This window comes from Orbicella faveolata, unplaced genomic scaffold (genome assembly GCF_042242905.1).
Source record: "Orbicella faveolata isolate gen_17 unplaced genomic scaffold, um_ofav_v1 contig_2, whole genome shotgun sequence".
In the NCBI taxonomy this organism is placed as follows: domain Eukaryota; kingdom Metazoa; phylum Cnidaria; class Anthozoa; order Scleractinia; family Merulinidae; genus Orbicella; species Orbicella faveolata.
The window spans coordinates 12,010,793-12,037,024 of NW_028301547.1; the positions used below are offsets into that span (position 1 = coordinate 12,010,793).

The 26,232-nt window shown below is 37.7% G+C and overlaps 1 protein-coding gene and 1 pseudogene across 2 annotated transcripts in view; one reads left to right on the plus strand and one right to left on the minus strand.

Annotated features, from left to right (window-relative positions):
• Positions 1–26,232, minus strand: part of LOC110046028 (DNA-dependent protein kinase catalytic subunit-like) — a 290,155-nt gene that overhangs the window by 155,904 nt on the left and 108,019 nt on the right. The window lies entirely within an intron of this gene.
• Positions 23,372–24,516, plus strand: LOC110044531 (uncharacterized; annotated as a pseudogene).

Consider the following 26,232-nt stretch of genomic DNA (forward strand, 5'->3'; position numbering starts at 1 on the left):
CTAAAACAAGCTTACTTTAACCTTATCCGTCATACAATGCTGGCAAAAGCGGCCACTAAAGAAAATAAATCGACATTTACAAGCTCGTTTAACAAGAAAACTGCACCAGAAGGAAAAGTAAGGCTAAAAGGTTTTGAGATTTTGAGAAGAAATTGATGAGATTACGCGTTTTTAGAGATACGTGTCACCAAAATATCGATAGTAAAATCGCAGTGTTTGTGATTTGACGTTTGTTATTTTGAGATTTGCTCGCAAAATCAGCTGTTGGCTTTCATACGGCATAAAACACTTTTCAGTCTTTCATTCAACTCTTTATTATCAAGAGGTCGTGCTGTTTATAATGCCCTGAGGAGATTTCAGGGTTACATGCCGAGTTGTTGTTGACAAGTACATTCCAGCTAGTGTGCAGCAACATAAACTTGCACAAGCTAAAAATGACATTACAAGGAACTCTTCCTTTACTGACTAAAAAGGAAATGCAGTTCTAAGAAATTTATTAGTTCAGTAATGCATAATTCCAGTAAAAAAGACTACAATTATTGTGTTATTATTGTCACTTACCAAGGCTTACTGCCACCTAAAATTTCCACGCATAAATGGTATTTGTCGCGTGACGCGACCTGGTAACCTTTAATGAGAATTCCAACAAATTATTCATCCCTTCCGCTAAGCAACACTTTTAGGATGTCCTGGAAACCTCTACAGTACATTTGGCTGCTATGTGACCTGGTTTATTGCCATTTTGAATTATTGTTACGCTATGTGACTTTCTAGGCCTCTCGCCAGTAAATGTGCGCCAGCACTCTTTTGAGACAGCCGGTACACAGCTGCGTGATAGGGCAGGATGTTGTTGCTTCAAATTGATCGATACAAAAGTCAACCTTGACCTTCCGATGTCTTTCTTAAAGAACCTTTGTCATTTTTAACAGCATTTCTGTTGCAATACGTATATATTTTCGAGAGATTGTTACTGTTCAAAACCCGGTGACAATGAAACTTGACGCCAACGTAATGTTTCGTGACACCAAAGAAATATGCTCGCGACATCAAAGTACATAAAGACACGTTATGTCTACATTTGTGTAACCAAAAGCGCTCAAGCGCATCATTAAGAAGTTTACAGTAAATAATTCTCAAAAATAGCTTTTCTTCATTTCAACTGAGTTGATGTTAGGCCTGTTCAATCCAAACCAATTGGATAAGATTTTTAACAGCCGTAAATCGTGATCATTAGCTTAGATCTTATCGGATCTAAAATAATCATGCATGGGAAATTTGAGAGAAATGGAAGTATCTCAAACATTTGTTGCGTCTGAGAAAGAGCTCATTTTAGCTCGTACTGGTTTATTAGGTCATTCTGATGGCCGCGATTTCACAATATGCCCCAAACATCGTGCAGAACTTGGGGTGAGATTCAGACCTTCAATAAAATGCTGGCATCCTCTTCACGGCAATCGGAGGCGCAAGGTTGAGAGGGGAATAAATCTGAAAATGGCAAAAGAAATCAAAGGAAAGTGGAACACTGTTGTTCCATTTTGTGTAGGTAATTTTAGATTGTATTTTTTGTATTGATTAAAGTAGTCTGATTGTAAACTAACCTTGAAATAAAAAAGTTTGGAGGAGCAATCTACTTATTAGGCGGTTATCTAAAATCAACTTTCCCAAGAAGTCGGGTATGCAAATGAAGTTTACTTAAAAAGATAAATCCTATCACTTACTACATTTATGCAGATACTGTTGAGGCGCCCATACAGATAATATGGACGAGGGTGAGCCACCCTCTGAGATCCCCACCGAAACACGGGGATCCTGTAGTTCCTTCGAAATTTCAGCTACGCAAGAGGGGGAGTCTATGGATTAGACTCTAGTGATAGATATACAGGGCAGGGAACAACAGCCATTGCGAACAATTCTAAGTGAGATGTTCTGTCAAGAAGAAGGATGCATGAAGACGTTCAAGTCATTCGCCGCCTTCGAAAAACACCTGGACGTTGGGAAACACATGATGAAGTTAGCAAAGCAGTCCGTGTACGACGAGATCAAACGGAAATGGACGGAGGCGTGTCATTCCGTAGGTGGTGGCTACGTTCGTGGTCAGACATCAGCCAGCAGTTCTGACAACCAACCCCCGCCCCGGCTGGCCAAGTGGAACACGGATGGGCTCTTTGGAGAACACGGAAATCAGTGGCCTTTTCGGAAAAACCAAAGAGCTATCTGTTAGATATGTTCTGGATGAGAGAAGAAACTGGTAAGAAGGCAACCGCTTCCGATGTGGCCTTTAGAATGAAGTCTTTAAGAGACGAGACTGGTCAGAAAATGTTCACCAAGATCAACTGGTTGACAGAGCAACAGATCACTCGATACTTTAGCCGACTTTCTGCCCTGAATAAGAGTGGCCAACTACAAAGGACCAGCTCTGTAAGTATGAATGAGGACGAGGAAGCTGATGTCGATGATCTTGCTACTGAGACTGAAACTGCCCGAAGAAGGCAGCAGATAAGGAGAGAACTTGAACTTTAGATCATTAGTTTTGATAGGGGTGCAATTATCACCTTGTAAAGAAGTAGGAGGGAGGGTCTGGATAGGACGTTAAAAATTCCAGTTGTAAATGTAACTTTTGACAATTGACCATTTTACAGTTGTCTGTTCAGTGGCATGCACAGATTTTGAATGGCAGCAAGGCTGCAGATGACCTTTTCTTGATAAAGACCTCACTGCTTTTGTTGTGTAAATCAAGTTGTTCGCATGCTCACTAGTTGGCAATGAGGACCGCAGAGAGGTCTATATCAAAGCAAGGTCACCTCCAGCCTCGCTTGCATTCATAGGCCAGATAGCTAAGCACACAATTGTAAAATGACCTATTCATCATTGGTCGGTGCCATCTATCAGTTGATTTTAATTTAGCTTAATTTTGTTTTGTTGGAACTGATTTAGGTGAAAAGTCACAAGAGATAAGAACACAATACTAGTTTGTAAGAATAATAACTTCTTAAATAATTAATATTAATTAAAAACGCAGAATTCTTAGCCAAATAGGATCGAAAAAGATTAGAATAAAAGAGCAATCAAGTGTTTTATTGGAGTGGTTTTTCATTTGAGCATCGAAAAGTAATTGGTTTTGCATCACTTTGCTACACGATTGACTTAAAAATCTCGCGCCATTTTCTCATTCAATCACAAGTAAAAGCAAAACCAATGTTGCCCCGCTCTAACGCGCTTTCTCCCGTTTTACCTCTGCATCAGTTACATGTTATTGCTTCGATTTTGATTGGTTCACTGTATTGTTTGTGTCCTTTGTGACTGGCGAGAGTGATTACTTTGGTTTTAGTTTTACGATACTCAATTAAAAACCCCTCTTGTTGTCAGTAAAACGGACTACAAATGTCAGTAGCCCGTTACATTTTAAAGGCGATTTTTCAGTTGTTAGTGAAAATTTTAGCAATTTGTCAGTTGTCACTTAATCCCACCCAAACCCCCAGTCTGATATGGATTGTTGAAAGAAAGCAAAAAAGTTAGCCCTACCTGGCCTCCGTAGGGAAGACTACAAGTGGGAAGGTACTAATAGAAGTGAGCTAGAAAAAATGTAAATGTTTACTGCTAATCTAACTTTTTTCAAATTGACTATCTTTCCCTATGCGAACAACTGAATATGATTGAAGAGTTGACTGAAGATGCAAATGGCGGGAAACACATGGAGATCTGCTGGTCATCACATTGCTGGCTCAACCTTTATGTAACACAATTCAACGCTGGCGATCAAGAGAGATACAGATTTAGTCAGAACAACATGTATTTAAAAGAAATGCGGATATATGCCGGCCAGAAAGTAGATAAATGTACTTATAGAGATTTGTAGAACATTCTGAAAGCGTTTCTTTACTGAAGGGATGAACAATTTGTTAGAATTCTGAAAGGTTGTCAGGTCATGCTACAAATACTTCCCGGAGGAAATTTTTGATGGTGGTAACCCGTGGTAAGTGACAATAATAATACAATTGCAGTCTTTTCCTCTAGAATTATGCATGGTTGAACCAACGAATTTGTTACAACTGCATTCCCTTTTTAGTCAGTAAAGGAAGAATTCCTCGTAATGTCATTTTTAGCTTGTGCAAGTTTATGTTGCTGCACACTAGCTGAAATGTACTCGTCAACAACTCGGCATGTGACCCTGAAATCTCCTCAGAGCATTATAAACAGCATGACCTCTTGATAATAAACAGCTGAACGAAAGACTGAAAAGTGTTTTATGCCGTACGAAAGCCAACAGCTGATTTTGTGAGCAAATCTCAAAATAACAAACGTCAAATCACAAACACTGCGATTTTACTATCGATATTCTGGTGACACGTATCTCTAAAAACGCGTAATCTCATCAATTTCTTCTCAAAATCTCAAAACCTTTTAGCCTTACTTTTCCTTCTGGTGCAGTTTTCTTGTTAAACGAGCTTGTAAATGTCGATTTATTTTCTTTAGTGGCCGCTTTTGCCAGCATTGTATGACGGATAAGGTTAAAGTAAGCTTGTTTTAGGTGCAGTTTTCAAGTGGCATCCAAAGCGAGAATACGGCAGTGCCCAAAGATGTTTTAACTGTTTTTTAAAGATAATGATCAATGGACAAAGGAACGTTGAAATTAGTGTCATACCTTTTTTGGCAAGGGGAGATATTTGACCTCAAAATCATCAAATATTTGAAGGTCTAAAAACACAGTCACATATTTATGTCCATTGATTGACAAGCGGCTGATCAAATAGACTGTCACTTGGCTCTTGCATTCACTATAGATATACCAATGTGTAACTTGGTAGCAATAGGTTAAATACAGTTGTTCTGAGAGCTCTATACATTTTGCCTATATTGAGGCAATTTTCTTGACAAAAATCTAGTAAAACCAGGGGGGGTTACCTACTTCCCCCCTGAAAGATCCAAAACCGAAACCAATGTGTCTTTCTGAGTTTTGGGGTAGACCCTTTATACTGGCTAAGTTTCATTGAAATCGGTGAGATGGCATGTAGCAGACCTGCCTGGTGCACCCATGGACACGCTCTTGAATTTAATTGGATTTTTCCATGAGTAAAGGCCTAGCAAAGTAGTCACACAAGTCATATAATTCAAGAATTACGTAATCCACAGCTGTCTTTAGTACGGTGGTTATTTGCCTACCAATGACATAATCCTTGCACGTTCTGACACGCTTGGCTTGCAAATGTTTAATTTTCCTTCCAATCTCTGAACTCGCTTCAATAAAACAGCACAACAATGCACTTCTCTTGTCTAAAAATACGAAAAATACTCAGAAAACTAAAAAGACTGTCACTCCTGGCAAATAAACTTGACAGTAAACAGTCATGATCTTATTTGTCACGTAGTGAAAGTGAAAGATGCAACGTCACCATCATTCCCTTCGAATCCAACACTTCGATAAAACCAAAAGAAAATATATTTTACACACAATAAAGAAAACAATATCTGTAACATTGTCTGTGTATTAATGTTTCAACAGCTTTTGGGGAATGTACTTCACAGGTAAGTTTGGGTCTGGTCACTGACAAAACTAAAAATAAAAAATAAAAATAAACCCTGTGCAGATCATGAACCGCATTCAGCCCATGGCTGTGTGGTTACAGGGAGGGGCTCTGTGAGTCCACTGCCCAACTTAGAACTCTGATAATGTCTCAGCTAAGTCCTCATCATCCACGTTCCAGGTGTGATGATTATCTGTACGTGTTTGACAGAAAGGTCTGACCACTGAACATGTTTGTCGAACATGACTTGGGGGAGAACTATCAGTGAAGAAATCAGTTGTAACAAAGCAATTGCATTGTGTGTAAGAAACACATACAGGCTGTGGTGAAGAAAGAAAAGGTTTCATAAACAGAGAGAAGAGAGAAGAATATCACTGAGGCATTAAGCAAGTTTGATAGCAAGCATTGTACAAAAGGGAAAACAATGCCTGCAGCTACAAGAATCTGGGCCCCTGCTTAATTACCATACTTGAATACTTGGAAGAGAACTTTGCAGAGGCAGGTGTGACATACACTTCTCATTCAAACAAGTGCCTGCTAATTTCATTCATCCTTGAAAAGGAATAGAAGTCCATTGCCAAAGAGCACTCGGTTTGCTATATCCAAGACTGGGAAGTCAAGATGTGTTGAGTATGCTTCCAGCTTATCAAGAGTTCAGTTAATGGTGATGAGCTTGCAAGGATTATCATTGAAGTTCTCCACTGGAAGTTAGATGTGGTAAAAGAACACCTAATCGCAGCCATAAAAGACAGAGCTGCAGTCTAAAGGAAGGCCATTGGAATGGTGTCAGTACTGTACCCGAATATAATCAACACTGGATGCACAGTTGAACCTCCTGTAAGCGACCACTCAAAATTATGTAAGGCCTAGGTGTTCACTTATGGGAGGTGGCTCCTTACGAGAGCACAGACCATGTTGGGTCAAAATTTTGCCTCATTAGCATCTGGTAACTTCAGAGATTTATCCCATGTTTTAAATGTTTTATTCATGTGAAAAGTTAAATTCCAGAAAAAAAATCCTGTACTTCCCATTGAGAAACTTTGGTCTCTTGTACTACTCAGGAATGCGATATGGTTACAACACCTTATCATCCAATTTATGGGAGGTTAAAAACAAAAGAAAATTTCAAATTTTTAGCTCTAAAAGTGGTCATGGTTGCTCACGAGAGGTGATCTCTTACAACAGGTTCCAAATATAGTAATTTGACTTGGAAACTTTTGATATTTTGGAAAACTGGTCGAGGAGAGGTGGTCACTTATGAGAAGTGGTCACAACCATGGGTTCGGCTGTACTTCCCACTTCCTGGATCATGTTGGCACTAAGTGTGTCACCCCAGTGCTAAGTCCTTCTTCATGTTGTCCTGGAACTATGGGTATGGATGCAGGTTTCGCTCCATCCTTCCTTCCTTCCTTCCTTCCATCGATTCTTGTTAAACTCTTGTGATCAAATCCACTGGCCAATGTATAAAGCTTTCACAGTCATAGCGAGGTTCAAGTTATATTTGATCTGAAGGTGACACGATTCCCTTAGGAAATGATTAATTTAAATTTTTTCTTAGCAATTTTTCCCATTTTTCTTTGCATTTCCAATACAAGTACACTGTACTCAAAATCTTACCGCAGAAATGATCTACATTGAATAGACTTTCACACGAATGTCTCTATATATAGAAGCTAGTTATAATTATTATAAATAGCTTATTTCCTGAAGGTGTCTGCTTAATGCAGGTTTAACCGTACTCAATTGCTGAAAAAGAAGATACCGGTTCATAAAATCACAAAATTGACGAGCTGTATGAATTTGCAAATGATTCAACACATGATTAAAATTTTTAGATGGTCAACAGACAAGAGAATTGAGGAGAATTTGAAAGATGCATTTCACTATTATTTATACAGTATTGTAAATAAATACACATAAATACGGACATGGCAAAATGATATTAACAAAATTTAATAGTTAATGAATAGAAGAAAAGACATCACACAAGGCTGGCAGTTCTCCAGTCACTGATATTGCCTTGGAAAGGGAAGAAAAAAAAAAGAGAGAGAAAATAATTTTTTACAGCACAGGGTATTCATATTTGGTCACCCAGCCAAGTAGGAACCCTGCCAAACAAGGCTTAACTTTGTTGATCGGAGAAAACGTGGTGTTGTCCTTGTGGTATAGTGACTCCACATTGAATACAGGTTGTTGATTTCTAAGATCTCTTAAAAGGTAACAAAGAAAGAAAAAACTCACTAACATTGGCTGGGAAAATGAAGAACGAAAAAAAAGAAAATGAGAATTGTTACTTGCTTTGGTGATCGGATAAGAAGCGATACTTTCTTTATAATTGAAGGCTTTCATGCAAAAAGGGCGTATATAGCATTTTGGGCTGATTTTTATTTTTTGCAGGATCGAGCTAATTTTTCGCAGACTGACATGTTTTGACATGAAAAGCATTGTTGCATAATTCTTTTTGTTGATTTTTGCTTCGTTTTTGAGAAATAACGTATGCAAAAAAACTCAGTTTTCTGAGCGGCATCTTTTGGAGGGAATCCTTCGAAGGTGGATTTTGACGTGAAGCAAACTTAAACGGTTACTTTTAGCAGCTTCAACAGCCCAGTTTTTTTTAAATAGAAGTTTTGATTTTTGAAAGAAAGTAGAGAAATAGACTGGAAAAGAAAAATCAACCGACCACGTATTGAACTGGTGTCATGACAAAACAAGCTCAAATCCGGCCTGTTCAGCGCCTTATTCACTTGCGTTAACAAAGCAACAGTAACAGAATTGCGCAGTTATATGAATAAAACTAGCGACAAATACCATGCTTCGGTGACTTCATTGTTTAGCAAAACAAAAGGTTTCTTTTGTTTTTCACTCAACAAAGATCTCCAAAAGATACCCCTGGAAAACTGATTTTGCATACGTTATTTCTCGAAAACGAAGCGCAAATCAACAAAAACAATTGAAGAAGCTAGTCACAAAAGGGGTTAAGTGACGATTTTGGTTGCTTTTCTTTTTTTGCTCCAAATTAGCTGAATTTATGCATGTGGTCTTCAATGTAATAGAAAAACGTGTTCCTGTATTTTTGCCGCTGGTTTTTGCTTCGCTTTATAAAGACGCCGCTAGGAAAACCGAGTGATTTTTTGCATTTGCAATATTCTGAAAACGAAGCAAAGTTTAGCGGAAAAACTACAGGAGATTGCTAAACATACCTAAACAAAACTGCATGCAAAATTTGGAGCATTTTTGACAAAGTTCACTTTTGAGAAAAATATCTAACGCCTTTTTCAGCAGAGCCCTTCAGATAAACAAGGCCAGGGCCTTTGCTATGATAAACCTAGCCAATCCTTTGTTGTATTAAACCAAAGCAAGCCTTTGTTATTAGTCAAAGTCTCACCTCGGTTTATTATAACAAAGGATTCATAACAAAGAATCGGCTCGGTTTATTATAACAAAGCCCGGTTTCGTTTATGTGAAGGGCTCAGTGGAAAATGGGCATTACATGTAGGTATTTTGCTCAAAAGTGAACTTTGTCAAAAAAAGCTTTAAATTTTGCATGTGTTATTTTTTAGGTGTGTTAAACAATGTTTTGTATGTGTTTTTGCTGAGGTTTGCATCGTTTCTAAGACATTACGTATGCAAAAAACTTAATATATTTGTTGTCACGTCAGCGCGCGACCACAAAGATGTTCATTTCACTAAAAATACAGCAAAATGTTAATTTTTCTCGCAACGCGTAACCTTAAAAAAATATGAATTTCAGCTCAAACACAATTAAAACGTTGATTTGAAGTTAATGTGTGACGGCAAGGATGTTGATTTCACTTAGAAACCAGCAAAATGTCAATTTCACGCAGTGCATAAGCTCAATGACGTTGATTTCAGGTCTAAATAGGTTAAAATGTTGATTTGACGTTAACGCGTGACGGCAAGGATGTTGATTTCACTTAGAAACCAGCAAAATGTCAATTTCACACAGTGCATAAGCTCAATGACGTTGATTTCAGGTCTAAATAGGTTAAAATGTTGACTTGACGTTAATGTGTGACGGCAAGGATGTTGATTTCACTTAGAAACCAGCAAAATGTCAATTTCACGCAGCGCATAAGCTCAATGACATTGATTTCAGGTCTAAATAGGTTAAAATGTTGATTTGACATTAATGCTTGACTGCAAGGATGTTGATTTCACTTAGAAACCAGCAAAATGGTAATTTCACACAACGCATAGGCTCAATGACGTTGATTTCAGGTCTAAATAGGTTAAAATGTTGATTTGACGTTAATGCGTGACAGCAAAGATGTTGATTTCAAGTAGACACCAGCAAAATGTCAATTTCACGCAGCACATAAGCTCAATGACGTTGATTTCAGGTCTAAATAGGTTAATATGTTGATTTGACATTAATGCTTGACCGCAAAGATGTTAATTTCACTTAGAAAACAGCAAAATGGTAATTTCACGCAACATATAAGCCAAATGATGTGGATTTCAGGTCTAAATAGGTTAAAATGTTGATTTGACATTAATGCGTGATGACAAGGATGTTGGTTTCACTTAGAAAACAGCAAAATGGCAGGAGCCCATGATGGGCTCCTGAAAATGGTAATTTCCTGCAACGTATCAGCTCAAAAATGTTGATTTCAGGTCCAAAAAAGGGGGAAAAAAATAAAATAAAACAAATAAAAACATTTCAATAAGCACTTTTCCAAATCAGGCAACGTCTTAAATGGCTAAAATCACAAGATAAATACATAGTTTTCGACAAACAAGATAGTAGCTTTATGTCACGCACCACCATAACTTCGAAGTTCAAAATGCGCTGGTACTTCTTATGCCTGGTGAGGATAACAACTTTGGTGGCTGTTTAGTTCTGGATTTAAGAATTTGATGACTTCATATGAAAATGCTCTATAAATAGGGCTGACAGATTAACAGATTAACCCTTCTGCACAATGTTCAGGTCTCCATACCTCTGCATGTCCCCTGATCCCAGAAGCTCAAAACACTACAAATCACGCCAATTTGAAATAAAATCAACGCAAACTGGATCAAAGACCTATGTTACAATTGATCGCTACTTGTTGGCCATAATTATGTTTAAATCTAGTTACCAGTTTGAGAAAGGTCCCCAGGACATGATCGCAATGTATGCCGGGAAGGGTCTTTACACCTCGTGCGCGGTAAAACATGGCAGTCGATACAAGACAAATTTTACAAGTCTAAAACCAGTTCTTGCTTTCCAAACTTTGACGCTAGCAACGCTTGGCAAATGGGCCACAACCCACCAGAGGGTATTTTTCTTGGGCAAGAACTGCTCTTGGACTTTGGTACCTGGCTCAATCTGACTTCGAACGCCGATAACACGATTATGGTACATCAGCTGCCTTCAAACTTTCAGAACACATTTGGATTCTGTAAAACATGCTGATGACTTACGGGTTTATAGAGGCTTTATGATGCCTCTCAACCACCAGGCAGGCATACAAGGTACTTTAAAACAATGCTTAAGATATTAGTTGACAGAGCTCTAATGTGGCACATCTCTTTTTTGTTTGATGGTATTTCGTTTGACGTTTGATCAATTCACATGTTGTGTTCACGTCACAATAACCGATGTAAACAATCTGTTCCCAGATTTCCGCTCTATATGCTGTGGGATTTGATTTTGACTTCATACACTATAAACAGTCTGCCTGTTTGCTGTTCAACAAATAAACTCCTAAAGACATGGCTAGGAAAAGCCAAGTTTTTTTGCATATGTTTTAACTCGAAAACAAAGCAAAAACCAGCGACAAAAATACAGAACCACGTTTTTCTATTACATTGAAGACCACATGCAAAAATTCAGCTAATTTGGAGTAAAAAAAAAAAGCAACCAAAATCGTCACTTATCCCCTTTTATGACTAGCTTCTTCAATTATGCAACGATGCTTTTCATGTCAAAACAAGTCAGTCTGCCAAAACTTAGCTCAATCCTGCAAAAAATAAACATAGGCATGCAAGGCGTGCAAGAGTTATTTTTTTGTGAAGTCTCGGAGATAAGGAGCATTCATGGAACTGTTTACAGTAATGATTGAGTTAATTTGACAATTTTTTTCAGTTGCGATGTACAGCAAGAAAGAAACTGGGAATTTATGCTGTACATACATTGCTACAAGGGTAACGGTAAGATAACTAAACAGTAAGCCATAAAACGTTTGACTGAACAAACTACAGCAATCTGACACGTCTCCAGATGAATGTAGATACCATCTTATTTTCTAACAGGCAGTTTGATTTGTTCTTTGATACAACCCACACTGTGATTTGTGACACACGCACATGCATAACTCACTCACTGATCACATAGCCCTTCCAACCCCCAAGAGTAGTTTTTGCTCAAAATCAGTCAAGTTAAGAGAACTTTTCGCATTTTATACAAGTCGTAAGTTTACCCTTTTTACACAACACAACACAACAACACTACTTCACCAAAAATTGAAAGAGAGAGAGAAAAAACCTCTCTGACAGGTTCAAAGTTTCATTTAATTAAATTGCACTTTAAAGTGCACCTAACCCCCAAATTTTTTTTTCATTAAAATAGTAAAGCTTATTTTGTGGAGTAATTTGCCGCAAAAATTTTGCAATTTGGTTAAATCTTTGATTTCCTATGGCTCGTCAAGGTACATCAAAACGCCGCCATTTTGGTTTACAACCGAGTTTAATGGGGCATGGGTCGAGGGCCGGATGTGACGTCAAATCCAGAACATGGTGATTCTGTAAATTTGCATATTTACTAGTTTCTGTGGGGAAATGCTGGGAAAGTAGTTCAGAAAAAATGCTAGCCAGGTGTGTAGTGGGATGTAGCACCACAGCAAACGTACAGGAGGTACTGCGCTTCATGCCATACCATTTTATGGAGAGATGATCGTCCTGAAGAGAAGAAACGTACAAAGCAATGGGTCGATTTCGTGAAAGTGAAATGTGCAAAGTGAAAGCTGTCTGAGTTTGGTGATCTGCTCTAAGCATTTCAAACAAGATGATTTCGCTCGATGCCTGGATTTTCAGGGAGAGCAAGGGATTTTGCTGATTCTATGGCTTAAGCGAGACGAATTTGGAATAACTGCTTTTCCATCGATTCATGCAGCCGTTTTTGCATCTGATCTGAGAAACAGCAGCAGTCAGTCAGCACATCCGACAGATACAGAAGAATGGTGAGATATTTTTTTCTGAGCAAATGTTCCCTGCCCTGATATGTTAGTTTCCTTCCTTGATCAATTCTTTGAAAAAGAAATCTGTAAGGGTATTTTGGGCAAGTTTCAAATCCTTTCAAAGTAATGCGAACAAGCACACTAGTTTGGAAGACCCACCGTTTAACAAATGCGGTCATGGAGCATTCAAGCAGGGAATGGCTTAGAATTAGTTTATATGTTCAGAACCCTTTTTACATGTGGGTATTATCAATATACAGAGAACATACTTTGGCCAGTACCAGAACAATTTCAAGCTGTCTGTGTATGTGTCTGTTTCTGCACGAGGCTTGTGGACTTGAACTGTATTTATAGGAAGTTTTAATTATTGATACCATGGTAACACATGCTTATGAGATTGCATCTCTGCTGACCAAATGCTCTTGCAAATGAGGACACGTTGTTCCAGAAACATTGCTGAAGACACAAATATTTCCCTCTTTGCCCAGCATGGGAAACATTGTTGCGACACAAAAAATGTTTCTCATAAATATTATTTTTTACAGGGACATGGTTGTGTCCGTAACAATGTGTCTGCAACTTGCTGCACTGTAGAAAAGCCATCATTAAACTGATGTTGTTGTTGTTGTTGTTCTTGTAGTTTCCAGTCCTTGTGAGACAGAGCCATATTATTATTAGCTTGTCATTGTTTGCCAGGAAATAGATTAAAGACTACAGAATCAAAAATAAATAAATAAATAAACATCATTTTATTGTTGTACAGGTTGATTGTGACATGTAAATGGTCAGTGAAGGGACACAAACATTAAATTTTCCACTTGATTATAATAATTCACATTTCTAAGCACAAGCAAAGAAAAAGGGGTCATTTTGATGTTACATGGGCCTTTTTTTATTAGTGTGTTGTGTGAGTAAACCAAGCTGTCTATGTCTATGAATCAATTGTTCAGTAAGCTGTTGGTCTCCAGGTGAATAAGACTGATATGGTTTCGAACAAATGCCATATTTTTGCAGTATTGTACAGTTGTAGAACAGTTTGTGTTGCAGTTTGTCAAAATAAGTACAGTAAATATCAAGCACACTTTAGTTTTGTTCGAATTTTGTTCGAATTCCTCATTAAGGTCAAATTATTCATAGTTTTCATCCTTTTCAACTGAAAATTCCTTTCTACATGTAGCAATATTATTGCTACATAAAGGAATCCTATTGTTCCCCAATATCCCATACACCAGCCTTGAGAACTCTCAGTATGAAACACTTCGTAACTAAAAAAGATTAATGGAAAAAAGTCTCTAGCAGTGGGCATCTTATGGTGAGGGAGGGGGGGAATAGGACAAGATACCTCAAAACAAAGCCCAGTGAAGAAATCACAAAAAGTAACAGTATTGTTCGAGGATCACTAAAGCATGTTTGTAACAGTGATACAGGACTAAACGGGTGTACACTAATTGTAACTCACACTTCACCAACCAAAGATTGCAATAACATAACCAACCCCCTAGCTACCCCCCTCTTACTCAGGAACTTTACAATGACTTGTTTATACATGTAACTGAACGTTTCACAACTATACTTGTAAATTACAAGAATCACTGTTAAGTAAAATGTTGTGTGCATGCATGTAAAGAGGGATTCGGAAAATTTTTATTTTATACAGCCATGTGCATGCCTGAATTACCTTTCTTTGCTGCCAGTTTGATGATAGGTTTGCTTCCCTTTAGTTTTGTATTTGCCCGCTGCTAATCTTAAACTCCATTTCTGAAGGCATACAGGTTTAATTCCTGGATATTCAGTAACACACTTAAAGATAACATTGGCACCAATGTCTTCAAGAGCAAGATCACCCTTCTTTGAGTCTTGACAACCTTCTCACTCACTTAACAGCAACAACATTCGTTGATGTTTTGAAGGGAAGCAATGCTACAATTTCTACACTTGCACGTAAAGAACACAAACACTGTCATGGGATAATCATTTTGATCTACATTGAACACATGAAGTTAAAATATTTTGAGACAGTGAACAGACTTGACTGTTATTACAAAAGTATATTAGTGCGAGATTGAAGAAGGCATGAAGATAGTAAAGACGTGCCACGCGCTCCAGTCTTACTAGTATCACTCTTCGACTTCTACATATCATTGCCTTCGAGTCTGTCCATCAGAGCTCGTTCGAGTTCTTTGTCAGCATCCACCTCCTAGTATTTGGCTGTCCATTCTCCATTTGCCAGAGAGCAGTCAGCATACAAATCAGCTTGGTCGTCACCGTTTGACTATTCAGTTTGCAATGTTGATAAGCGTGAGCGCTCATTCTCTTCAGCGATGTAATAAATTTCAGAGTTTTCTGAGTCAAAGCTCAGTTCAGAATCAGATGAACTAGAAGACATTGTTACTAAAAACAGAAATTGGTCAACTGCAGAGTCCCAGCGAAAGAACTTGTGCTGCAAAAAGGTTTCTACACTTGAACAAAGTAAAAGACCTGACTGGGACAGCCGAAGCATTCATTCTGGATTTGACGTCACAGCTTTAACTCTCCCCAGATTCCCCATGCGCGGTTGTAAACCATTCGAAACTCGGTTTCGAAGGGGCACAGAAATTTGAGGATTTAACCAAATCAAAAAATTTTTGCAACAAATTACTCCACAAAATAAGCTTTATTATTTTAGTGAGAAAAATTTTTGGTGTTAGGTGCACTTTAACTTGGTGCCACACAGTCTTCAAAGAACATTTGAACAGTTTTCATAATTTTACCTTTAAAAGAATGTCATAAAATGCCCATCAAATAAAAATATTAGTTTGTATAGTGTGATCGTCCGGGTGAGTGTAGTTCTGAAAAGAACTGTTGTTGGTGACTGATGTTTCGACAACCTGAGCAGAAGTCATCTACAGAGTCAAGTGAATAGTGTTTGTCAGTCGATGATGTTATAAGTCTGGTCCGCTGAACGTGATTGGTCAGTATAGCCATGATGGTATTGGCTGAAAGACTCGTGTAAAGTTTGTCATCAGTCATTGGTGGGTTTCGATCCATCTGTTGTTGGTCAAATAGGTCGGTTTTTGGTCTGTGTTTGTTAAGTCAGTCTGTTAGAAGTCCGTTTGTCGGTTTCATTTCCGTCATGGATAAGTCGTTTGTAAGGCGCTGGTAGTTGTTGACATCTGTTAAGAGGTGTTTAAACTGCTAATGCAGAGACATAAAAACCATCCAGAAATGAAAGTTTCTTTTTCGTTTAATATCCTGGGAACAATAGCCGATAACTTGTCAGCTCTAATTGAATTTACTCCCATATAAAAAACAAGTGTTGATCAAATTACCATTTGTAACTAAAGATAGCAAACATCTCGTGGGAACAAGTGGTGATGATTTGTCAGCTCTGATTGAATTTACTCCCTTGTGAAAAACAAAAGTGTCAAGCTACCATTTGTAACTAAAGATAGCAAACATCTCGTGGGAACAAGTGGTGACGATTCGTCAGCTCCAATTGAATTTACTCCTTTGTGAAAAGCAAGAGTGTCAAATTACCCTTTGTTACCAAAAAATAAAAATATCTCGGTATATTTGCATGCAACAAGAACAAAACAATTGTTACCTGCACTTAGTATTGCAAACATTAGAACTGTTTCAAAGCTAAATAGTCTCATCTCCTCTAAAACATGACCTTAGAACTAGAACCTTTATAACTAAAAATCAAAATATCTTGTGCCATTTGCATACTACTAGCTCATGAACTGTTTCACAACTCAAGGCTGATCTCATTCATAACTTAACTCCTCAGCCTAACCCACAGAAAATGTCGAAGTAAGCCCGATATATGAATACTTCCTCCTCTTTTATGGAAGAATAAATATGGCCGTTCTAAACTGTATCGGGGATCAAATCTTCTCACATACCATTTACCTTTACAACAAGAAATTTGATTGGCTGTTATTAGTAGATCCAGTCTGATTGGTGTGAAATACATACATCTCTCACTCACTCACTCATCCATTGACCCGTCCATAACATACCCCGACGCGCCAACTAAGAGGTACTTTTTTTTACAAAAAAATAACTCAAAAATAGCAGTGTCGTGACTCTAGCATGTTCACATCACCAGCAATGCTTTCACTATAAGATAATCTGTATGTTTTGTCATCCAAGGACAATGCACTGGGTATTTCACTTAGTAAAAGCAAATCTTCTTTTATTGACAAATGAATATATGAGTAAAGGCCATTTCCCACACGAAGGATATTGTCCATTTTGTACTGTTCCATGCTTCTGCAAAACAACTAGCAGTTGCATTAAATAATTATAATCGCTACCAGACTATTTACAACACACTTTTTCCCAACATTTATCCCAAATAACTCCTCGTTACTTGATGAAAACGTCCTGTTACTGTACATAACTCATTCATGTATACTGATCCAGGACTACTTTCAATGTCATTATAGAGTTTAATACTCTTGTACAAACTTTGATGACTTTTATCCGTAAAATTAATACTTCACAACAATTTTTAAGAACAACTCTTTTCTTACGCTTATTAAGCATACTATGTGCCTTTTTTTTTCTTCTACTTTCTCTCCTTTTTAGCTGATATCCCAAAGAAATACTTGAAACAGATGTGCTCCTTTCAAATACTACTTTTTCTGAAATTGTAAAGTATAGACAACCTTGGAACAGCTCCCAGTACTTTTCTCTTAAATAAGCATCTTATCTTTCTATTTTTTTGCATACCAATCATCTTAATCCAGGAACTAATTCTTGAAGGTTCTCGACATTTAAACTTACGTCTTCCAGTCACGCTTTCGTATCCTCCGTTACACTCAAAAATACAATATCTCGATCTTACACTTTTAAATCGTTTTCGGAGCATCTCATTCCCTCCAAATAATTATTGCCATCGATCCAACACATAAGCTTGAAATCCCTAGCTTTTGCACACAATCTTTCACTCGTTTTACATTTAGTACACGGTGTTCTTTCTCTAAATTTCAATGAACTAATGCTTAAAGTCTTTGTAGATAACTCTCCGCACACATACTCACTTTGGACAACAGGATCTGCAGCTTTACCAATATCCATGTCTCGTTGATTGTCTACAATTGTTTCTCTCTGTTCCTGTTTCTTACACCGTGTGACTATCGTAGCAAAAATCTTTAATGACACCACACTTACCATACGAAATATTAGTAGTAGGCCATGATGCAATCACAACGAGATTTCTTAACATTTCTGCAACTCTTTGTAATAACCACACAAACAACTTCATAATAACAATATCCTTCCTACAATTTTTATTTTGGTCAGCAAAACTAGCCCACCCAAAACAAACGCTCAAATCACAATTTAGTGTTGGGCTTTTTCCTGACAGCATGTGCGTTGTAAGCAGCTGAGCATCACAGAAAATACTTTCCTTATGTAATTCTCCCTCCATAAAGCTAAATCGATTGACATGTAAAATGTTCGACTGAACATACTCAAGTTATCTGACATGTCTCCAGATTAATGTAGATATCATCTCATTTTCTAACAGGCAATTTGATTTGTTCTTTGATACAACCCACACTGTGATTGATGTGACACGAGCACATGCATAACTCCCTCTCTCACCGATCACATAGCCCTTCCAACCCCTAAGGGGAATTTTTGCTTAAAAATACTCAAGAGACCATTTTGCATTTTAGACGAGCCGTAAGTTTACCCTTTTTACACAACAAAACACAACAACACTACTTGACCAAAAATAGAAAGAAAGAAAAAAACCTCTCTGACACATTGAAAGTCTGATTTAATTAAACGCACTTTAACTTGACGCCATGCAGTCTTCAAAGAACATTTGAACAGTTTTCATACTTTTTACTTTTAAAAATATCAGACTAAAATGAATGTCATCAAATAAAACTATTAAACTGCTACTGCAGAGACGTAAAAACACTCTAGAAATGAAAGCTTCTTTTTTGTTTAATATCCTGGGAACAATAGTCGATAGCTTGTAAGCTCTAATTGAATTTACTTCCATATGAAAAACAAAAGTGTCGAGTTACCATTTGTAACTAAAAATAGCAAACATCTCATGGGAACAAGTGGTGACGATTCGTCAGCTCTAATTGAATTTACTACCTTGTGAAAAACAAGAGTGTCAAATTACCCATTGTAACTAAAAAATAAAAATATCTCAGTATATTTGCATGCAATAAGAACAAAACAATCGTTACCTGCACTTACTATTGTAAACGTAAGAACTGCTTCAAATCTGAATAGTCTCGTCTCCTCTAAAACATGTCCTAAGAACTAGAACCGACGATTCGTGACCTCTAATTGAATTAACTCCTTGTGAAAAACAAAAGTATCAAGTTACCCTTTGTAATTAACAATAAAAATATCTCGTGCCATTTGCCTACTACTAACTCATGAACTGCTTCAAAACTCAAGACTCATCTCGTTCATAACTAGCCACCATTACACTGAACATTATGCGCTCTAAAACAACCCAATGTATGTATCTAACTGTCACACTCCACTCCAAACCGGACTAAAAATCACAAACCGGCAACATACACATCAGTCTTTATTTTTCAATTACCAAAGTCCTTGTGTTTAATACAATAAAAGACTTCATATACCTCACTAAAGTTATCATGAACGAAAACAATTTCCTTTTTCTCCTACTACAATTCCTGCTGGCTATTAATGTGAAAAAGCGAAAACCCTGATAACATTGAAGAGAAAAGATTTAGTTTCATTTCAAATGTGTCTTCTCATTACAGTGGTAAACAAGAACGATTATAATTGTAAAATCATCCCAGAATAATATCTTTTTGTTCTGTTGACCAAATTAATTGTAGTCTCTTCGCTTTTCACAGTCAGTGAAACTTGTCAATGGATGCTGACATTAACTACATGCCCGGAACACTTACTATTTCACTTACTACGAACTCTGCAGCAATATTTAGGTTTCAATACAACATGCAAATGATTTGAACCTGGTCGCAACCTCATCAAATTCCCAGTAGTGCATTCCGCTCCCCTAAAATACAATTGTTCTTATCATTCAAATCTTAAACCTAGTAGCATAGCGGCTAAGACTCATTTAATTGAAAACTTTATCTAATGGGAAAAGCTCACCCTTCATTGAATGCTCATAGTTATATGCCAAACACTATGTTTCTTTGACTGATTATCCAATTGCAAATGTTTATCAAACCCGCCCACAAAATCGTCATCTCAGAAGATGTCGAAATAAGCCCAATACATAAATAGTTCCTCCTTTTATAAAAGAGTAAATATGGCCGTTCTAAACTGTATCAGGATCAAATCTCCTCACATACTATTTACCTTCACAACAAGAAATTTGATTGGTTGTTTATAGTAGATTCAATCTGATTGGTGTGACATACAGACATCTCTCACTCATTCACCCATTGACCCATAACATACCCGACGTGCCGACTAAGAGGTCTTTTTTACCAAAAAATAACTAAAAAATCGGCCCAAAATGCTATATACGCCCTTTTTACAGGAAAGCCTTCAATTGTTTTGGATAACAATCACCGATAACTTCATGAATGTTTTTAACGGTGTTACATCTCCTTGTGTATTCTCTTTGTTGCTTGGTTCCCTGTATAGTTCATATATTGTTCCCACCTTTAAGTCACGTGACTTTTTCAAGTGTTCATGTTATGGCAAACGTCGGCAAAACATTGTAGTTGTGTGTGCGTGCATTTCACTTGAAGTAAAGACAGATAAGGCGGATAAAGATACAGACGATTGATGGAATTATGTTCAAGTAAACAAGAGTGTCTCATTGGAGTGTTAGTCAAATTAAAGTCAGTGAACTAGAGTGAATCTTGCCTATTGAAACCATGGGAATTGGAAATTGGCCCTTACAAATACTTTGATTCGCTGAATTATACAAGCTGTTTGGAATATGTTTGGCTTTATATCATCGTTCTTTGACCATCGTTTTGTTTCTACCCAAAACTGGCTTCAAGTTCTTCTATTATTGGTGGCGAACGATTTGTTTGTTGAAACTACAACTTGGAAATTGACTGTTTGCGATATCGCTGTGGGATCTTATGAGTGATGATGGCCAAACCACGGCATGTGAACATGCAGAAACTCCAGATGAAAAGGCAATGTGTGAGCCTCGAGCTTATTCTACAATGTTAGAAGCCTATGGAAAAGAGTCAGGCTATTCTACAAGAGAAAACAGAGCGATTGATTCTGCTATGGAAGTCAGAGAAAACTTGGAAAGGAGAATGACACTTGGAATTGGAATGGACTGTTATCGAAAGGAGACAACCAAAGTTAACCAGAAAGGGCAAAGCTTATGAGCTCACTGAACCAAAAAGGGAAAGAAAATTACTCAAAAGAGAAATACAGTCACAGATTGCCAACATTGGAACACTTATGGGATTTGATAAAAATTTGGACCTGGTAGGTGAGGAATCTGTGAAATTAAATGAGATGGTATGGGAATTTGAAATAATTTGCGGAAGAAAAAGCTTCTTGAGCGTGAAACCCTTGCACATGATTTTTGGCAAACTTTTGGTTAAAGAGCTGCTGTCAAAGCTATTGACAGATTGAATTATACACCCACCTTTGTTGTCTACCGAACAGTCTTAAATTTAGGAGCGCTTGCTCGACTCCAAACATGAAAGATCAGTCCATTGCTTTGGCAGCCATTTTGTTCAAAATGGTCAGGCAAATGTCGAAATGTTTCATGGTGAAATACCTTGGTCAGCAGAATTACCACCAAAAAAACGTTTATGACCAATTGACTGACTGACTTGCTGAGCAATTGAATTATTTCTTCCCTAACTAACTACTACAACTCTCTCTAGCTTTGCTCTCACTTGTTAACAACTGTGCACAGCTGTAGGAGATAACCTCGTCTTATCAAAAGAACAGGATTTCACGAGGGAAATATAACGTTTTTGCAACAAGAAGCCCCCATTGTGATGGTGACAGCAAATGCAAGAGAGAGTTAATGTTACAATGACTGCAGTCTTTACCTTATGTGACCCTCCAAACGGTTTGGGGTAAAAAGTTGATGACACGGACACGCGTGTCATGACACGACATGCTTTTCATGTCACAACATCACGGATATGTGTATATTTAATAGGTAAAACAAAGACTGTCATGATAGGCTTTGTTTGGCACACTGCAGCTTTTGTTTCAAGCAGTGTGCTACATGTATAAGTCACGCCTAGCGTGTGATATGACACTGCACGCATGTCATAAGGCACGCATGCCTTATGACACACAGCATGTGTGCAAATTAAGGTACACACACAATAACAGAATGACACGCCAGCACTGGACAGTCCCATGAACGCAAGGCATAAAATCAGACTGGAGTTTAACTAAAGAAAAACTATTATAAACGGTCTAGTTTTTTCTGGTTGTTCTTTACTTTCCTTTAAAAAATGGTACACAAGCAAACAGAGCTTCAAAAAAGGGCCAAATGCGAACGAATGATTTCAAAGAGAAGCAACTTTTTTTCGTGTCGCATTACATACCAGCACAGAGTAAGATGTATTGAAGCGAATAAACTGCTTCTTCCACCGGATAGGCTAAGCCTGAGTACTCTTATTTCGATAATTATTTTACACCCGAATAATATTCATTTTCGATTTATTGAAATTCTATTTATTTGTCTGTTTATATAGAAACTAAACAGTCATGTAGTCCTGCTTCGTAGTGCTATAATTCTTGGAAAGCTTGTTTCAAGCTAAGAACGAGTCTCCCCACGGTGTTGTGCGTTGTTGCTATAGCTACATAAACAAACTATCGTACTATGTTTTTAGAAAAGAAACCTTCGTAGCTATCATGGAGCGCAGTCACAATGAACATCGGTGTTTAAGTTTAAGTTCAGGAGATTTACAACTCTTACAATGTGTATCATAGGTCTACTTAACAGCTCGGGACAATGATGAAGAAACAGTTGATTCAGACTCTGAAAGCAGCAGTTGGGACAGTTGTGATGACCTTGAGGACACGCAAGACTTGGATTTTAATTTTCTGGAAATACACACTTCCGAAAAAACGAGAGTAGAGAAGTTCTACGAAGAAACGTGCCAATGCAAGTTAGCTGCAGAGGAGAAGCCCTGTGGCAAAACGCTCAAAATTGATGATTTCGTGGACTGTAGAAATAACTGCAGTAAACTCTCGTCCACTGAACTTGACCTGGTTATATTGGGAGCTATCCAATGTTCGTTGAACTGTCACGAAACCAGCACTTCTGGCTGAACAGAAAAAAATCAACAGTATACAAGAATGGGATACTACTACCATGGCCAAAGAATCTGCATGAGAACATTTCTCTTTCTACACTGCCTCCACAGAAATCGTTTCTACAGCCTAGTGAAACATTATCGTAAAAATGGTTTAAGTCTGCGAGTGCATGGGAACAAGAATCAACTGCCAGGTAGTACATCTTCTGCCGAGACAGTCGAGCAAGTTGTAAAATTTATTTTGAACACAGTGGAAGAACAAGCCCTCCTTCTACCGGGATGTGTACCTGGTTTTGAAAGAATCGATGTCAAGCTCCTGCCATCGAATCTTACAAAACATGGATTCTGGAGAACGTATACAGATATCTACGTAAGCAAGGGCAAACCGTCCATGGGACGTTCTAAATTCTGTGATCTTTGGAATCAGCTGTGTCCTTTCATTGTCACTATGCGGCCTGCTACCAATTTATGCTGGACTTGTCAGAAAAATAATAATCGTAATCGAAACAGTGTGAACCTACCAGAAAGCAACAAGGCCAAAGCAGTGAGAGCACAAGAACAGCACTTACTTCTTGCAACCAGAGAAAGGAACTTTTACAAGAATTGTTGTCGAGAATCAAGAGATGGAATTCAGGAATATTTAAAAGTTGTTGATTTTACAGTCGATGGAACAGTTCACTATTCATATGACTATGCATAGCAGCTGCATTTTCCAGCCAACCCAAATCAACCTGGCCCAATTTATTTCAAAACACCACGAAAATGTGCTCTTTTTGGTGTTTGCTATGAAGCAATTCCACAAAAAGTAAACTTCCTCATCGATGAACGTGTACCAACTGGCAAAGGAGCAAACAGCACCATTTCTTATGTACATTACTTTTTTCATCGCCACGGATTTGGCGAAACCAAAGCCCAGCTGCATGCAGATAATTGCCGTCCACAGAACATGAACTCTGCCTCTATGGTACTACCTGTGGCGAGTGATGAGCAGACTCCATGATTCTATTAATTATAACTTCTTACTGCCCGGCCATACCAAGTTTGCACCTGACTGGTGCTTTGGGCTAGTGAAACAAAAGACAAGACGCACATTTATTTCTTCTTTATTTGACATCGCAAGAACAGTGGAAGATTCTCCTGCAGTAAATGTAGCGGAGCTAGTGGGACTCCATAATGGAACTGTTCTTATAATTGCAACTTACAACTGGGTCGCTTACCTTAGACAATATTTCAAGAAAGTGCCCCAAATTAAGAGTTTCTATCACTTTAGATTTGACAAAGAACATCCTGGAACAGTCTTTTGCAAGCAGTACTGGGACTCAGAAGAAAAGGCTGTAAATCTTCTAGGAAATCGAAATTTTCTTCCAGAGCCTGGTCAGCTCCTGGACATTGTAAAGCCACAGGATTTCAGCCGAGAACGAGCAGACTATCTTTACAAGGAAATCCGAGAATTTTGCTGCGATGGAACTGAAAATTTAGTCGCTCTGCAACGATCCTAGGACTGTAATATTTTGTTATATTTCGAAAAAATGTGTAAAAGTTAAGGCTCGCTCTTTGTGCATTGAACGAACAATGTAAATAAATGTAAATAACTGACAATGATATAGACTGTTGTTGTGTTAAAATAACGTAAATTTCCGAAAGTAGCAGACCCTGAAAGTGAGATAAGATTTATAGGTTGTTATAAAATATCAAAGTTGACAACTCTGACAAAAAAAGGGCAACATCCACAATTTAGCCAAATTGCGAAGCAGGAGAGATTGGTGCCATTTTGTGAAAAAAAGTCGTGTCTTAATATCCCTGATTATCTCTCCCACTATATTCCCCACTGACCCCACTTTGTACTTGGCTAATTAATGCCTGCCAGCAAAAGACATTACCCAAGACCTTTACGTCAAATGGCAAACACGAAACTTTTGCCGTCTGTCTTCACCTATTTGTACAGTAAATCGAAAATACTTGTATTTGCAGTGAATAGTAGGAGACATTTTTCTATATTTGTGCGATTTAGTTAAGGATTACAAGAAAAGAATAAAAAATCAGAGGCAACTTTTGCCGTTTGCCATCTGCGTAAACATCATGCTTAACTCTCTGTTGACAAAAACATTTATCATAGCTACATGTACCATAACTAGAACTGCAGAATGAAAAATTAAATGTAAATAATTATTTTGGCTATTTTCTTACAATTCTATTTCGTACTCTTGGTTCACATGTAGAATTCGCATGGCCGATTAGTCGGAATAGTAGGATATATAGAGGACCGAGTTCCCCTTTATACCGTATTTGTTTGCATGTAGGTTGAATTTTGGATGTATTTGCTGGAGAGTGAAAATTTTATCCTTACGTCTATAGTTGCTACTTATGCTAACCATTGAAGAGTATTTTGTTTGCGATTGCATTTGACAAGCAAGAACCTCTTTTAATCTGGTAGATAAGATAGATTTTTCAATCACTATTCACTCAACAATTTCTATGTCACAATATTCAACATACCCAGAATTTGTACGTGGCTTTGCTACTGGTTTTTGTTTCTCTCTTCCTATATTCTATGTTTACAGAATTCAAGTTTTTTTTGCTGTTATGTTTGTTGTTTGCCGTCATATAAACACTCGGTGAGTTAGCATTTTTTTCCCTCTTTTTTGATTTGTGTGAAAGGTTATTTTGCCATTTTGCATACCATCAACACGTACACAAGAAATTTGCCTGGTTACTCAGCATACAAGAGACTCATTTGGCTGAATGTCGAACCTGTGATTTGTCTTGAATTCTGAAGGCCGACTCTGTGTAATCATCATGATACAAACTTGAAGAATTGTAAGGACAGTTTCCAAAGAGGAGAAGAGACAGTATCTACAAGAACTCTTAAAACAACGAAACATGACGAACAAAGCAACTCATTTCCCTCATTTAATAGCCGATTGTCTGGAATAATTTTTGGAAAAACTTAAACTGCCAAGAAACAGTTTATAATTTCCAACTAATTTGTCTGCAGCTGGTACAGTGTGTAAGTTGTACGAGACATTTTCATCATACTATTCAGGTTTGCTGAAATTTTAGTTTCATAACATGTATGTACAGCTGTTGCCTGTTGGAGTTCGTGCTCCTAACAACCGAACAGGAAGAATACGCAGTTTTCACCATGACTGAACTAAAAGAAAAATTCACGAAGACATATTGGTCCATCGCGGATGTGAGCTTTGAGATGAATCTTTGGCTATACAGACAAAACGGACCCTGTACTGTGTGACAACACGGTAAGTTGAAAAAGTGGACTCGATCGACTATTCTGCAGCGTGTCATTTTGCT